The following is a 13,553-nucleotide window of genomic DNA, read 5'->3' as shown; positions in this document are numbered from 1 at the left end:
TGGCATGGTCCACAATAATCTTGGATACTTGCAAACTTTCAAAACATTGAAAGTATTATTCAAAGAAAATGTTATTGTATCCACAAAAGATTAAGAGGTCCCCTGGCAGTGGGATCAGGATCTGTCTCTGGTGCAGGAGCCAGCCTTTTGGAGTTCACTACCTATGACTGGACACCTTCCATAGCCTTCAGGCAGAGGGAGGCACTTTGACCTGCCTCAACTAAATATATCTCTCCATGGGAGACCTTACTTTCTTGTAGGAGGGAATGGGGGGTGGGTTGGGAGTGGGAGGCTGGAGGGGTGGGAGGAGAGAAGAGAGGAATCTTTGATTGGTATATAAAATGAAAAAAAAATTTCTTAATAAGTAAATAAATAAAAAGAAAATACCTAAGGAGCTAATTTTTATACAATTATAAAAGGAATGATAAATTACTATTTGGTATTAGAATCAAAATTGGCTAATAACTTCAAGAAATGAATGCAACTTTGGGGCTTTTGTTTCTTCAACTAAGCTGAAAATCAGTCTAGCAGAGAGAAGTCAAGCTGAAGCTGAAGGCCTTATGTCCATTGAGGAAACACTCAGTAATCTGTTTTGTTAATTTCAAGTTAAGCTTATTCCTCGGACACCTCCTCTCTTTCAAGTAAAACACTAATATATTTGAATATATTTTTACATATGAAAATGAATGCCAAAACATTTAATTAAAAATATATAATTAAGGTGAAATATTAGCTACATAATGAATTTCTCCTATTTTTAATGCATAATCCATCAATTTGGAATATTTCCACTAAAATAAACTGGTATGTTGGATGGCATATACTGCAGTGCCCATATTAGAAGAAATTAATCATGAGATTGCAGAATTATATAAAGCAAGCTTTATTCACACATTTATTTTATTTTATTTTTTATTTTTATTTATTTATTTATTTATTTATTTATTTATTTTTAGTTTTGGGATATGACCTTTATTGAGCTTATCCACCAGAGTGGAAATAATGTCTGTACAAAACCAAATGTTTGTTACTAAGACTTCTGTATCACAATTAAAATCCAAACAGTTTTTTAAAAACAGTCAACTCAATCAAAACCCACTACTTCAGAATCAATAGCTTCTTTGAAGTCACAGTAACACTTAAATATGGTTAAGACTCGAATGCAGAAATTTGGTTGGTTGGAAGGTTAATTAAGCCTCCAACTTGCTCAAATAGAATTACAAAAAGGCAAAATTGTGTTTTTCACAGAGATACAGTCCACTGGAATCACCGACACTGGACAGCTGTTAAGAATATTTAGAGTCCTGAGATAATAAGGAATCCAGGCATCCTTAGATAGTCTTCTGTTGTCCTTTCTTCCCAATCAGAGACTTGTGGATGTGTGGGATGACACCACCACCAGCAGTTGTAGCCTTGATCAGAGAGTCCAATTCTCCATCTCCACGAATAGCAAGTTACAAGTGACGAGGGGTAATACGCTTTACCTTCAAGTCTTTGGATGCATTTCCTGGCAACTCTAGTACCTCTGCGGTGAGGTACTCCAGGATGGCTGCTCTGTACACAGCGGCGGTCGCGCCCACACGTCTGTGGCTGGTTGTCCTAGATTTCAGGTGTCGATTAATATTGCCCACAGGGAACTGCAAGCCGGCTCGCTGTGAGCAGGAAACCGCCTTTGCCTTGGCCTTTCTGGAGTCCTTTCCAGCGTTACCGCCAGCCATCTCGGACTGTGCTGCAGATTGGACAAGAGAAGAAGGGACGAGGCCAGGCGATCGCAGACGCACAGCGAGATCCGGGCGCCCACTCCTCCGTCCTACCGCGATTCAAACTGCTATTCACACATTTAAATAAAACATTTTAAACCTACTTGAAATCTTTCCCACTCACCTGAAATCCTTTATATATTGTAAGAAAAAATGTACCACTTGTTAACTCTTAATACACAGAAAGTTGTATATATTCTTTTGCCATGTCACCCTGACAACCTTTTTCTCTTCTGGGTCTGGTTGATTCAGAAGTAGTAACCATTTCTCCAACCTTGAATCTGCAAATGATGTTGCCATATGTTACACAATGAACAATGCTAATCTAAACATTCTACCTCTTTCCTTAGCATGTTCAGCTTCCTGTAGTGCACTTTCTCCCTGTTACCTAAGGATATGATGTTCTCTCTTTCTTTACAATTTCAAAATGTAGTTCACATAGTTAACTTTTCTACCACTACTAATCTATCTGTCATCTTTTGAGATTTCTATGAAGCAATGTAGAGGTTACCTTCCTTCAAATCATTCCTTTTTGTTAAATCACAGTCTTGAAAAACTTCCACCTAGTCTCCAGATAAATAGATCTTGTCATAGTCACAAATATGGCTCATTATTGTGAAATCCAAGCTAATCTGATGTTCCAGCCCTCATTTGAATTAATACATAAATTTACTTTATCTTTAGGTTTTAGAGACCTCCTTAACATTCAAACCCTCTTTATTCTTTTATTCATTAATTTTGCTAATTGCTACACATACCTCTGACCTGTTAAGATAGAAAGGCTAGTGCTCACTCATATATTATCATTAATAATTCAGTTTCAATGGTAAATATCTACCATTGTTTGCAATCCAGTGAATATAATATGATAAGGGCAAAGATGACTGTGTTCCCTTTGGTCTCTATCCATTTGATTGACAACAGTAGTTTTAGAGGATCAGGGAAAGTGATTTGTCATCATTGACTTTGCTCATTATCTTTATAACCTGTACTTAACCTTCCTGCTAATGGTTACTATTAAAATTGACATATTTTATTAAATTTTAAAAATTTCACGCATGTATATAAAATGTATTTAATTGCATTTACCCCAAACTCATTCACCTTACTCTTCCATGATCTAATTTCTACCCCCGTAGTCCATGGCCAACTTTGTTTCTTCGTTTTGTTTTAAGCCATCAAATCCTACTTGTGTCACCCTTACGGTTGTGGATTTGGAGCCAGCCACTGGAGCATGCTCAAGCTAAGAGGGTGCATACCCAAGTAGAAAATTGATTCTTCCTCTCCCAGAGGACTTGGATTTTCAAGAGTGTGGAACCTAGCAGTGCAAGTTTCATGAAACCCCTGTATCAATGATGGAATGCTAATGGGCTTCATTTTGCACAGGTAATCAAGCTACTGTGAGTTTGTGAGTACAGTGGTCCTATAATGTCTTAGGACTATTTCAACATTGTCCCCTGACTCCTGTCTCTTACAGTTTTTCTGTCCTCATGTTGACTGTTATCTCTGAGCCTTTGTGGGGAGACTATGTTATATAGGTATCCCAATTATGGCGGAACACTCCACAAACACTTTGTGCTTTGGACAGTCAGTTTCTGAGTTAACTACCATCCAATGAAACAAAGAAACTCCCTGATTAGATCTCAGAGTTGCATTCATCTGTGGGTTCAGAGAAACAAAATTAATATTAGTAATGGAGTAAGAATGAGATTCTATCTTCTAATAAACTCCTAAAGAGCTATAAACACGTGCTTAGTTTCTGAGAGTGTATATTTAAGTTGTATTCTTATTTTCCATAGTCATTTTGATTAGCAGAATCAGTGGACAAAATAATTTGAGAATAAATAGGAAAGATGTTCCCTTCATGCTGTATTATAATCATTTGCCATCCCTTTGTTGCCTTTATTTCTTCACTATTGAAATCTATTCTGTCCTTTAGCCTTTATGATAAAACTTCTCTATGGATGATTTTCTTTTCTCCACAATGTAGAAAACCTGATAGTCTTTTCCATTGATGTATAAGTGCATACTGTAGAGTGTAGTTTCAACATTGCTTGCCTATTTGGTTATAAATGAGTGAAAGAATAATAGAATGCACAGGTCTGGATCTAGAGATATTTTATTGTATCATGTAAGATATAGACACGAAAGAACTATTTCCATATCTATAATTAAGGTTAAATACAAGGTTTACATATTCACCCAGTGATATAAATTTCATGTCTTTGAATGTACCATATTGAGTTTATTCCAGATGAAAGAAGGCATGTGTAGAGTAAAAAATGACTGAAATGTGATGTCAACTTTGTTTGTCCAGAATACCCCTGCATCTTCCCACGCAGGGTAACAGGGCCTAACTGTGGTGGGACATTATCAGTCTGGCCTCTATGACTCTTCACAGCACCAGGAGTGAGAAATCTTTCAATAGTCGTTTCACCGTGACCACCTGCCAGGATAGAGTTCTTGCCATCTGAGTTGGCACAGTCAGAAAGCTGCGGTGAGTTACTGAGAATTGCAGCTCAACAGACCAAGGATTTCATTTCGAATGATTGAAGACGCCAGAGTAAAATCATGTATCCAGTTTCTGGAATCCTTCTATTCAGTATATAAATTAATTTCCAAAATCATCACACAGAAGATTACAGTTTTAAATAAAATTGAAATAAAATTGTCTATTTTAGTAATTCCTATCATACTACCTGATATTTACTATCAAATTAATTCCAGATTAGGTAACATTATTTCCTTCTGTCACTTCTCAAGACAAATTAATTTTTATCATTTCGTAGAGATGTATTGATTCAAATCAATTCTAAGAACATTTTTTATATGTGTCATGAAGGAAGAGATTGAGGGTCCGTTGGATCCTAAGGGGACAGAGAACTGACAATGTTCATATAAACCCTGTCTCAATGTGAGTTCCTTATTAAATATAAGGCCAGGTATTACTTTACACTGCTACATTTGTTGACTAAAGAAAAATCTTAAGATTTTCAGTAAATCCCAGAGCCTGTCTAGAAGCCTAAGTAGCAGGATGTGAATCATCTAAGCCTAGGAAATTTACTCTCATTATGAGACAGAAAGCTTTCCTTAGTATAAAGGATGGCTTACATTTCAGCCAACTACTAATCTACCCATTTACTGTTTTATCTTATTTTATTTTTTCTTTTATTTATTTTATTTTACAATACTATTCAGTTCTACATGACAGCCACAGATTCCCTTGTTCTCCCCCTTCCTGGCCACCTCCCCTTCCCCCCAGCCGACTCCCCATTCCCACCACCACCAGATCAAGGCCACCCCCCGAGGACTGAGATTGACCTGATAGACTCAGTCCAGGCAGGTCCAGTCCCCTTCTCCCAGATTGAGCCAAGCATCTCTGCATAAGTCCCAGGTTTCAAACAGCTAATTCATGCAATGAGCCCAGCACCTGGTACCACTGCCTAGATGCCTCCCAAACAGATCAAGCCAATCAACTGTCTCACCTATTCAGAGGGCCTGATCCAGTTGGGGGCCCCTCAGCCTTTGGTTCATAGTTCATGTGTTTCCATTCGTTTGGCTATTTGTCCCTCTGCTTTATCCAACCTTGGTTTCAACAATTCTCGCTCATATAAACCCTCCTCTTTCTCGCTAATTAGACTCCCAGCGCTCCACCAGGGGCCTAGCTGTGGATGTCTGCATCCAAATTCCTCAGTCCTTGGATGGGGTTTATGGCACAACTATTAGAGTGTTTGGCCATCCCATAACCAGAGTAGGTTAGTCCTGGCTGTCTCTCGGCCATTGCCAGCAGTCTTTTGTGGAGGTAACTTTGTGGATTTCTGTGGGCCTCTTTAGCACTTTGTTTCTTCCTTTTCTCATGTGGTCTTCATTTACCACGGTCTCCTATTCCTTGTTCTCCCTCTCTGTTCTTGATCGAGGTGAGATCTCCCGCTCTCTTTCCCTCGACCCTTGCCCTTCATTGCTCCCACTCATGTCCAGGCTGTTCATGTAGATCTCATCCATTTCTCTGTCATTGCGTGATCCCCGTGTCTTTCTTGGGGTCCTGTTTTCCAGGTAGCCTCACTGGTGATGTGAGTAGCAGTCCAGTCATCCTTGTTACACATCTAGTATCCTCCTATGAGTGAGTTCATACCATATTTGTCTTTCTGAGTCTGGGTTACTCACTCAGTATGATTTTTTTCTAGATCCATCCATTTGCCTGCAAACCTCATGATGTCATTGTTTTTCTCTGCTGAGTAGTATTCCATTGTGTATATGTGCCACAATTTATTTATCCATTCTTCAGTTGAAGGGCATCTAGGTTGTTTCCAGGTTTTGGCTATTACAAACAATGCTGATATAAACATAGCTGAGTAAGTGCTCTTGTGGTATGATTGAGCATTTCTTGGGTATATGCCCAAGAGTGGTATAGCTGGATCTTGGGGGAGATTGATTCCCAATTTTCTAAGAAAGCGCCATATTGATTTCCAAAGTGGTTGTACAAGCTTGCATTCCCACCAGCATTGGAAGAGAGTCCCCCGAGTTCCACATCCTCTCCAGCATAAAGTGTCCTCAGTGTTTTTGATCTTAGCCATTCTGACAGGAGTAAGGTGGTATCTCAAAGTTGTTTTGATTTGCATTTAACTGATGATTAGGGATGTTGAGCAATTCCTTAAATGTCTTTCAGCCATTTGAGTTTCCTCTGTTGAGAATTCTCTGTTTAGTTCTATAGCCCATTTCTTTTTTCTTTCTTTCTTTCTTTTTTTTTTTTTTTTTTTTTTTTTTTTTGGTTTTCTGAGACAGGGTTTCTCTGTGTAGCTTTGCGCCTTTCCTGGGACTCACTTGGTAGCCCAGGCTGGCCTCGAACTCACAGAGATCCGCCTGGCTCTGCCTCCCGAGTGCTGGGATTAAAGGCGTGAGCCACCACCGCCCGGCTATAGCCCATTTCTTAATTGGACTGTTGGTCGTTTTGATGTCTAATTTCTTGAGTTCCTTATATATTCTGGATATCAGTCCTCTGTCAGATGTTTTTTACTGTTTTATATTTGCAAAAACTATGATACTCATTGGAATGTCTGATGATAAAATAACTATATTTAGGAAATATTCCTAGCTACTTTCCAAAATCAATATATATATATATATATATATATATATATATATATATATATATATATATAATCTAAACAGAGGACCGACATTTAACTTGATTACAAAGAGTACAGAATAAGTATCTAGTATTATTTAGAAAGGGTGTGGGGCCCATGCAGTGTTGTAAACCTTTCTGCATGGGATACAGAAGGTCCTCTGCTAGATTTACATCATATTAATAATGATGATGATAAAATGTCAGTTAAGTTATTTAATCTCATCTAATTGTCAATGGTTTAAAAAAACCCAACATTTTTTGTGTCTTAGGTATTTCTAAATACACAGTGAGTTATTTAAATATTTTCAGCTTCTAGTCTGATACATGTGACACAGAATATAAACTAATACATACCTCATGCTGTTATTTAAATAAGTATAGCGACTGTATATAGTATCCATCAGACAAACTTGGCATGACTACTTAATATGTAATAATCATAATCCCCTCTTACATCAATATTCTTTTCCATTATTTTCAATGTTTTCTGATGTCTAATATTATTTCTACCATGTGATCTTGTTGTTGTAGCAGTTTATATTTCAGAGAAAGGAGAGTATACAAATGCTGGATTGACATCATTGATATTAATGAAGACTTTTCATCTTGTTATCTCCATATAACTTGTTTGAAACAGAAACCAGAGAGTAAGAAGAAAAAAAAAAAAAACCTGTAAAGTCAGAGCACTTAACTTTCCCCGCTGGTGAGTACTCTGTATGTATCTTTCTTTGTCAACTTCAATTATTTCCCAGGCTGAGCACTTTATGACTTACATGTAATGCCTTTATTTAAAGATCACTTATATATAACCCAAAATCAAACCAAGTACTAAAAGGTAATAAAAATAAATAACATTTGAAATAAAAGCAGAAGAATTCTATAAGAAATTTTAATTAAATGAAAAGAAAATTAGCTCCCTTACAGAACTGCTACCATGAAGCAACCCTCTCAATGGAGATAGTAATTATTTCAATGTTAGAAACAAAGGCATTCCTGGAACTGTTGAGCAAATATGAAATGAGTCTCTGTTCATTGTAGAGAATTTTTTTGATGTGGACCAACACATAAAACTGTGAGTTCCCTTTTACTGTTGATTCTCCTGGTGGTGCTATTGTTACTTTTACTTGTGTTTTTAGGAAGCAACAAAACCTTTATATTTTTTTTACTTTTTATTGCTTCACTCCTGGTGACAGAAATCATGTTCCTGATAAGTAGTTTTGTATATATATATATATGTGTGTGTGTGTGTGAGTGTGTGTTTGTATATATATGTACACATATATGTATATATATATATACATATACATACACACACACATACACACACACACACACACACACACACACACACACACACACACACACACACACGATAATCTTTTCTCAGGAAGAGTACTCTATTTTTTCAGTCCTCCTTAGATGATCCTAGGTCTTTGTGTAGTTCTGAGGCCACATGGATTTTGTCTATCCACCTTAGTATGCCTATTATTGTTATCATTGTTCAGATCATGTTTAGGCATTTATGTTGGATACATATATGATACAACTACATCACCTAAGACTCTAGGATCATTGCAGAAGGGGACTTGGGAAAAGTGTAAGGGTCAGATAGATGATCAGGGAGTTTGCTATGAGACTGTATCCCAAAGAATGTCGGAATCTACAGCCAAAAATCTTACAACATGTAATCCTTTAAAGCACCAACAGTAATTGTTTAATTTCATAAAAGCAATTGTTTAATTACTTTCTGATAAGGTCATATTTGATGACTCATAATTTCCTTAATTTCAAGTTATTTAATAAGGTATTATTTTAAAATGCACATATTTTCTCAAAAATAAAATAGTAAGAAACTATTATTTATGTTCATTTATTTAGCATGTGGGGGTGTGGAAGTATATATGCAGATATTTTAAAATAGAATGGATATGGAAAATTTTAAGAATTCTTTACCATATAGGGTCCAGGACTCAAATTTAGGTTGTCAGATTGAATGATAAATGTCCATGTATACTGAGCTTTTTCTCTCATTGGTCCAAGACAGTGCTACTCAGAAGATAGTCGCCTTATTTGAATGACAATATACTTGCATTGTTTAACAGAAAATCACTCTGTATATCTTTACTCCAATGTCTTGTTTAACACAGTCTTTAATTGTAGTAGAAATTCATGGAAGGCAGTCAATGATATTCTATTCTGAATTACCAAGATCAAATACTTAAAAAAATAAAAGGAACATGTGTAAAGTAGTGCTTACTATTATCCAATAAGTTTTAGCTATGTATGTTGGAATTCATATAAACTGGAAAAATACTCTCTAACATATGAAAATGAAAGATTTCATAAAGATTATTGTTGTGGAAAATTAGTTTGACAATGTAAAGGTGTGTTGCATTTGTATATGTTGCAGGATATTTGGTGAACTATGTAAAGATATGTTGCATTTCTTTATGCTGTAGACTATTACTTGAACTAAAGGTATGCTGCATTTTTTATGTTGTGGAATATTCATTTAAATATGTAAAGATGTGTTGAATTTGTTTAACTTTGTAAAGATGTGTTGCATTTGTTGACCTTGCCTACCTAAGGAACATGGTTGGTTTAATAAAAAGCTATATGGTCAATAGCTAGGTAGGACTTTCAAAGAGAGTAAGTAGGAGGAGGAATCTAGGCTTGAGAGAGACAGAGAGAAAATGAAGGAAAAAGAGAGAAGTGCAGAAGTCAGTCAGCCAGAAAAGGAAGAAGCAGGAAAGTAGGACATAAAGAATGAAAGAAAGGTAAAAAGTCCTGAGGCACAATGTAAATAAATAGAAGCAGGCTAAAATAAGCTGTAAGAGTTAGTGGGACAAGACTAAACTAAGGTCAAGCATTCATAACTAATAATGAGTCTCTGTGTCATGATTTGGGCCCTGGTGGTTCAAGAAAGCCCACTACAGATAATTAACATGAATATAAATATGAATGTTTGTTAGAGACTATTTGATTTTAAGTGCACAAAAATTTTTATGTCTATAATTCAAAAGAAAATTGTTTCTGCTCATTCTATACATTTTCAAAATGAAACTATTAATTGCTTATATGTGTGTCTCTACACATGATAATTCTTTTTTTTCCTTCTATAATGAGAGATATCTGAAGACAGGTCTACTTCTTGATTTTGTGTTGGACCAAATTAGAGTGTTGTATAAAATCTATCCATAATGTTTGATTTAATAAATGACAATGAATTAATTACAGATAATGAAGGTGTTTCATTTATGATATATTGATGCATTTTATATTGGCATGTATTCAAAGTTAGCAGATATAATAAAAATAAAAGATTTTTCTGAAAATTTGTTTTTTAGTTATAGATAATTGTGCCTAGTTGTCTTTCAGATAAACTATTATTTTGAATAAGAGCTTGTTTATGTAAATTCAGCTAAATGACTCTCTGTACATGGAGAAACAATATTTTCATATTGGAAAATGTTCTGATTGCATATTTTTAAAATTCTTTAAAAATAATATCAAGTTAAGGAATATATAATCCCTTTGCTAGTGTTATTATCATCAATTTTATATGAGTTTAAAATATCAGAGAAAGCTCAAAAATATTTTGAAATATTTTTTGTGGAAGCAAACTCAATGTATGCAAGATTTACTATCATATATTCATAGTGAAACATTGCCTTCAGTTCATACTTGATCTTCCAGGAGCACTTGATAAATTAAGTACTTTAATTACCTGCATATCCACTCATCATTATGTGAAAGTTTCCAGGCCAATGTCAAGGTCATAGAGAGGAAGGGAGGCCACATCACGGATCTGGAAGAAACAGAAGCTAAGTCCAAAAATCCGTTATGCTAGGAGAATTCTGGCAGACTACTCTGAAGGACATATACAGTATTAATTATATGGAACTAAAACTGTCTGAAAACATCAAGTAGGAAAATTTAAACCATGTATCCAAGATGTTTAGTTTATCAAAATGTTGGAAAGGAAAATAGCTGTGGGGGACCAGCCTGACCTGTCAAACAGTCCTTGAAGGAAGGAGTGAAGATTAAGAAAATATATATATACATAGACAAAGAAAAAGAGACACAGGATAGCTTTGGGAGGGCTCTTGGGTCAATGTCACATTTGCCTCAAGACTATTCATTCCTAAAGAGCATTTTATACACCAGCGAGGGGAGAGGCAAAAGACCTACCACTTTCAAGGTCAACGTACAAAGTACAAACAAGTCGAGACCCTTCCTTAATTTTCAAAACACCTCGTAACCATGCCTTATGGTAAAGCATCTTGCAATTAGGCCTTGAAGTATAAGACACCTGGTAACTACACCTTTGGACAAAACATCCTATTATGCAGCCTTGTGGGGCAAAGTAAACTCAGATCCTCCGACCCTGAATCAAGATGGAATAAGGTCTCACTATGGAGTCTCTGTGGGCCCTTAAAATAGCTATCAATGCGCTTTCTTCTCTCTACATATAGTATGATCAACATCTAAAAGATTTTTGAGAAGGTGAAACAAGTATCAGAAAAATAAGACAATTTCAAATTAGGAAAAATAAAATAAATTACTGTCAACACTAAACCATTCCACTTATGGACTTTGGTTCTGCTATTTATTATTTATTATGGCATATTTGTGTCATTAATACTTGTAGAAATCCTCATTCTCAACAGAATGCTATTTCTATATTTTTGAGTATGTCTTTCCTTATTTTTTATAGAGATTCCTGGCTCTTTGGATATGCAGATGATGTACTTTGAGTTATCTTCTGTATCCAATTTTACTTTATTTTTTATATAAGCCAAAATACTAACAAATAGAAAGGAAATGATTTATACTTACTTAATCAGTTATTTACTACTGATAAGGATGCATGTGAGCATGTCTGTTTATATGTGTATTTATCAGGTTTTATATTTGTATTCTAGTAACTTTTGCTGTTGAGGAAAGATTTTTGTCTTAGATTTCAACATCTTGGAGTTATTAATGAAATGAGATTATGGCATCACCAAACTTTTGTGCAATTAGATATCAGTCAGCTAATGTGACATCATATCTCAGTTCCTTAATTAAAAGTAAAGCTTTCTAATTTGAAATTATACTTACATACACAAAAGTACAAAGCCATTAATACTCTTGTATGATTATGTAAACAGTTTTTTTCATTTTGTGACTGACACTATTTCTGATTATTTTAATTCTTACATGAATTCATTTGTTTTAAACAGTTCTCTACATGTGCTTATATTCAAAGCAAACTCATATCTATTGAGACTTTTCACCCAGAGTTTTAAATGAAAGTCATTTTTATCCTTTGAGTTAAATACTTCTGAGAACATGTTTAACCACAAAGTTAACAAGATTAATACTTGTTAAAAGAAAATTAAAATATTATTTTTATCTAAGACATTAAAGTAAATTGATATAAGAAATCCATTCATAAAGTTAACTCATTATGTTTATAAATTCCATTATGCAAATTTATAGATTTTTATCTAGCATATTTTGTCCAAATTATATAATCTTAATAGCCATAAATACAAGTGTACTAATGGAATAAGATGCATTAATCGTTTTTAACAACAAATAAATTGAAATGCAAGAATAATTGGGCCACACATTACTCAGATTATCCATCCAATAATAAAGACAAAAAGAATCTATCAAAGCAATAAAATGTTTACTGTCTTCAAAAAATGAGTGTGTTTTATGCAGGAGCATTACTATCTGATAAGTCTGCTTTAATATCTTTAATGCTAAGATACTTAATAACAGTTTTCTGTGAGAAATTCATTCAGCCAGAATACCTTAGTTTCATGGGAATAGTTTAGGTTTCTCCTTACAATTTGTCTTATGTTTTTCATTTTAGTGAGGTCAGCTTATAACTTAAATTGTGTGTGTGTGTGTGTGTGTGTGAATATATCAAAGGATATAGGGCTACATGTTGTGAGACAAGTATTCCCAACTATGTGGAATGAATGTTGAGGCATAAGCATAATGAGAAGGCTATTGTTTCAACTTGAGACAGAAAACAGTACCAAATGAAATAATAAAATCCAATATTAAGAAAGGTTAAATATATTGTATATTTTTGAGAAATTTATCAGCTCAAGGGCAAATAACTCCTAATCCTAGCTACAAACTTTACTTCTCTAAAAATAAGCATACTCAGTAGATTCTAAAACCTTTTGTCGGGAACCATTTTACTTATATCAGGTCAAATAATATTGATTCAATAATTTAACAAATTACATAATATTTTGAATAAATGAAGTGTTCATAAATGTTACTTATTTTCATTGAACATGCATCCTAATTTGAATTTGCAACATAATCTCTCATGATTTTACTTAAATTATTAGAAAATTAGTGTTCAGTATATATTATGCATAACAAACATTCTATATTAATTATTGTAGATTATATTATTTATAACAAATTGTAGTGGGTAGCCATTCCAGCTTTGATCTGGAGGTTCCAGCCCCCATTGAGGCTTCAGCAACTGGCACGCCTACAAGGCGGGGCCAAGGGAGGTGCGGAGAGACCTGAAATCTGGATGGGCAAGCTCTGTTCCTGGACCCTAGATGGTAGAGGTTGATCGAGCAGAGCTCCAGAGAACACCATTGGACTGCGATACACCTTCCCCACACCCGGCGACCTACCTATCC

At 35.0% G+C, this 13,553-nt stretch overlaps 1 pseudogene; it reads right to left on the bottom strand.

The window, feature by feature from the left end:
- Window positions 1–943: 943 nt before the first annotated feature.
- Window positions 944–1,718, bottom strand: LOC102925812 (histone H2A.V pseudogene; annotated as a pseudogene).
- Between the last annotated feature and the right edge of the window lie 11,835 nt (window positions 1,719–13,553).

This window comes from Peromyscus maniculatus, chromosome 15 (genome assembly GCF_049852395.1).
Source record: "Peromyscus maniculatus bairdii isolate BWxNUB_F1_BW_parent chromosome 15, HU_Pman_BW_mat_3.1, whole genome shotgun sequence".
Lineage (NCBI taxonomy): Eukaryota > Metazoa > Chordata > Mammalia > Rodentia > Cricetidae > Peromyscus > Peromyscus maniculatus.
The sequence above is the reverse complement of the archived record's forward strand: the minus strand, read 5'-3'. Positions and strand labels throughout refer to the sequence as shown.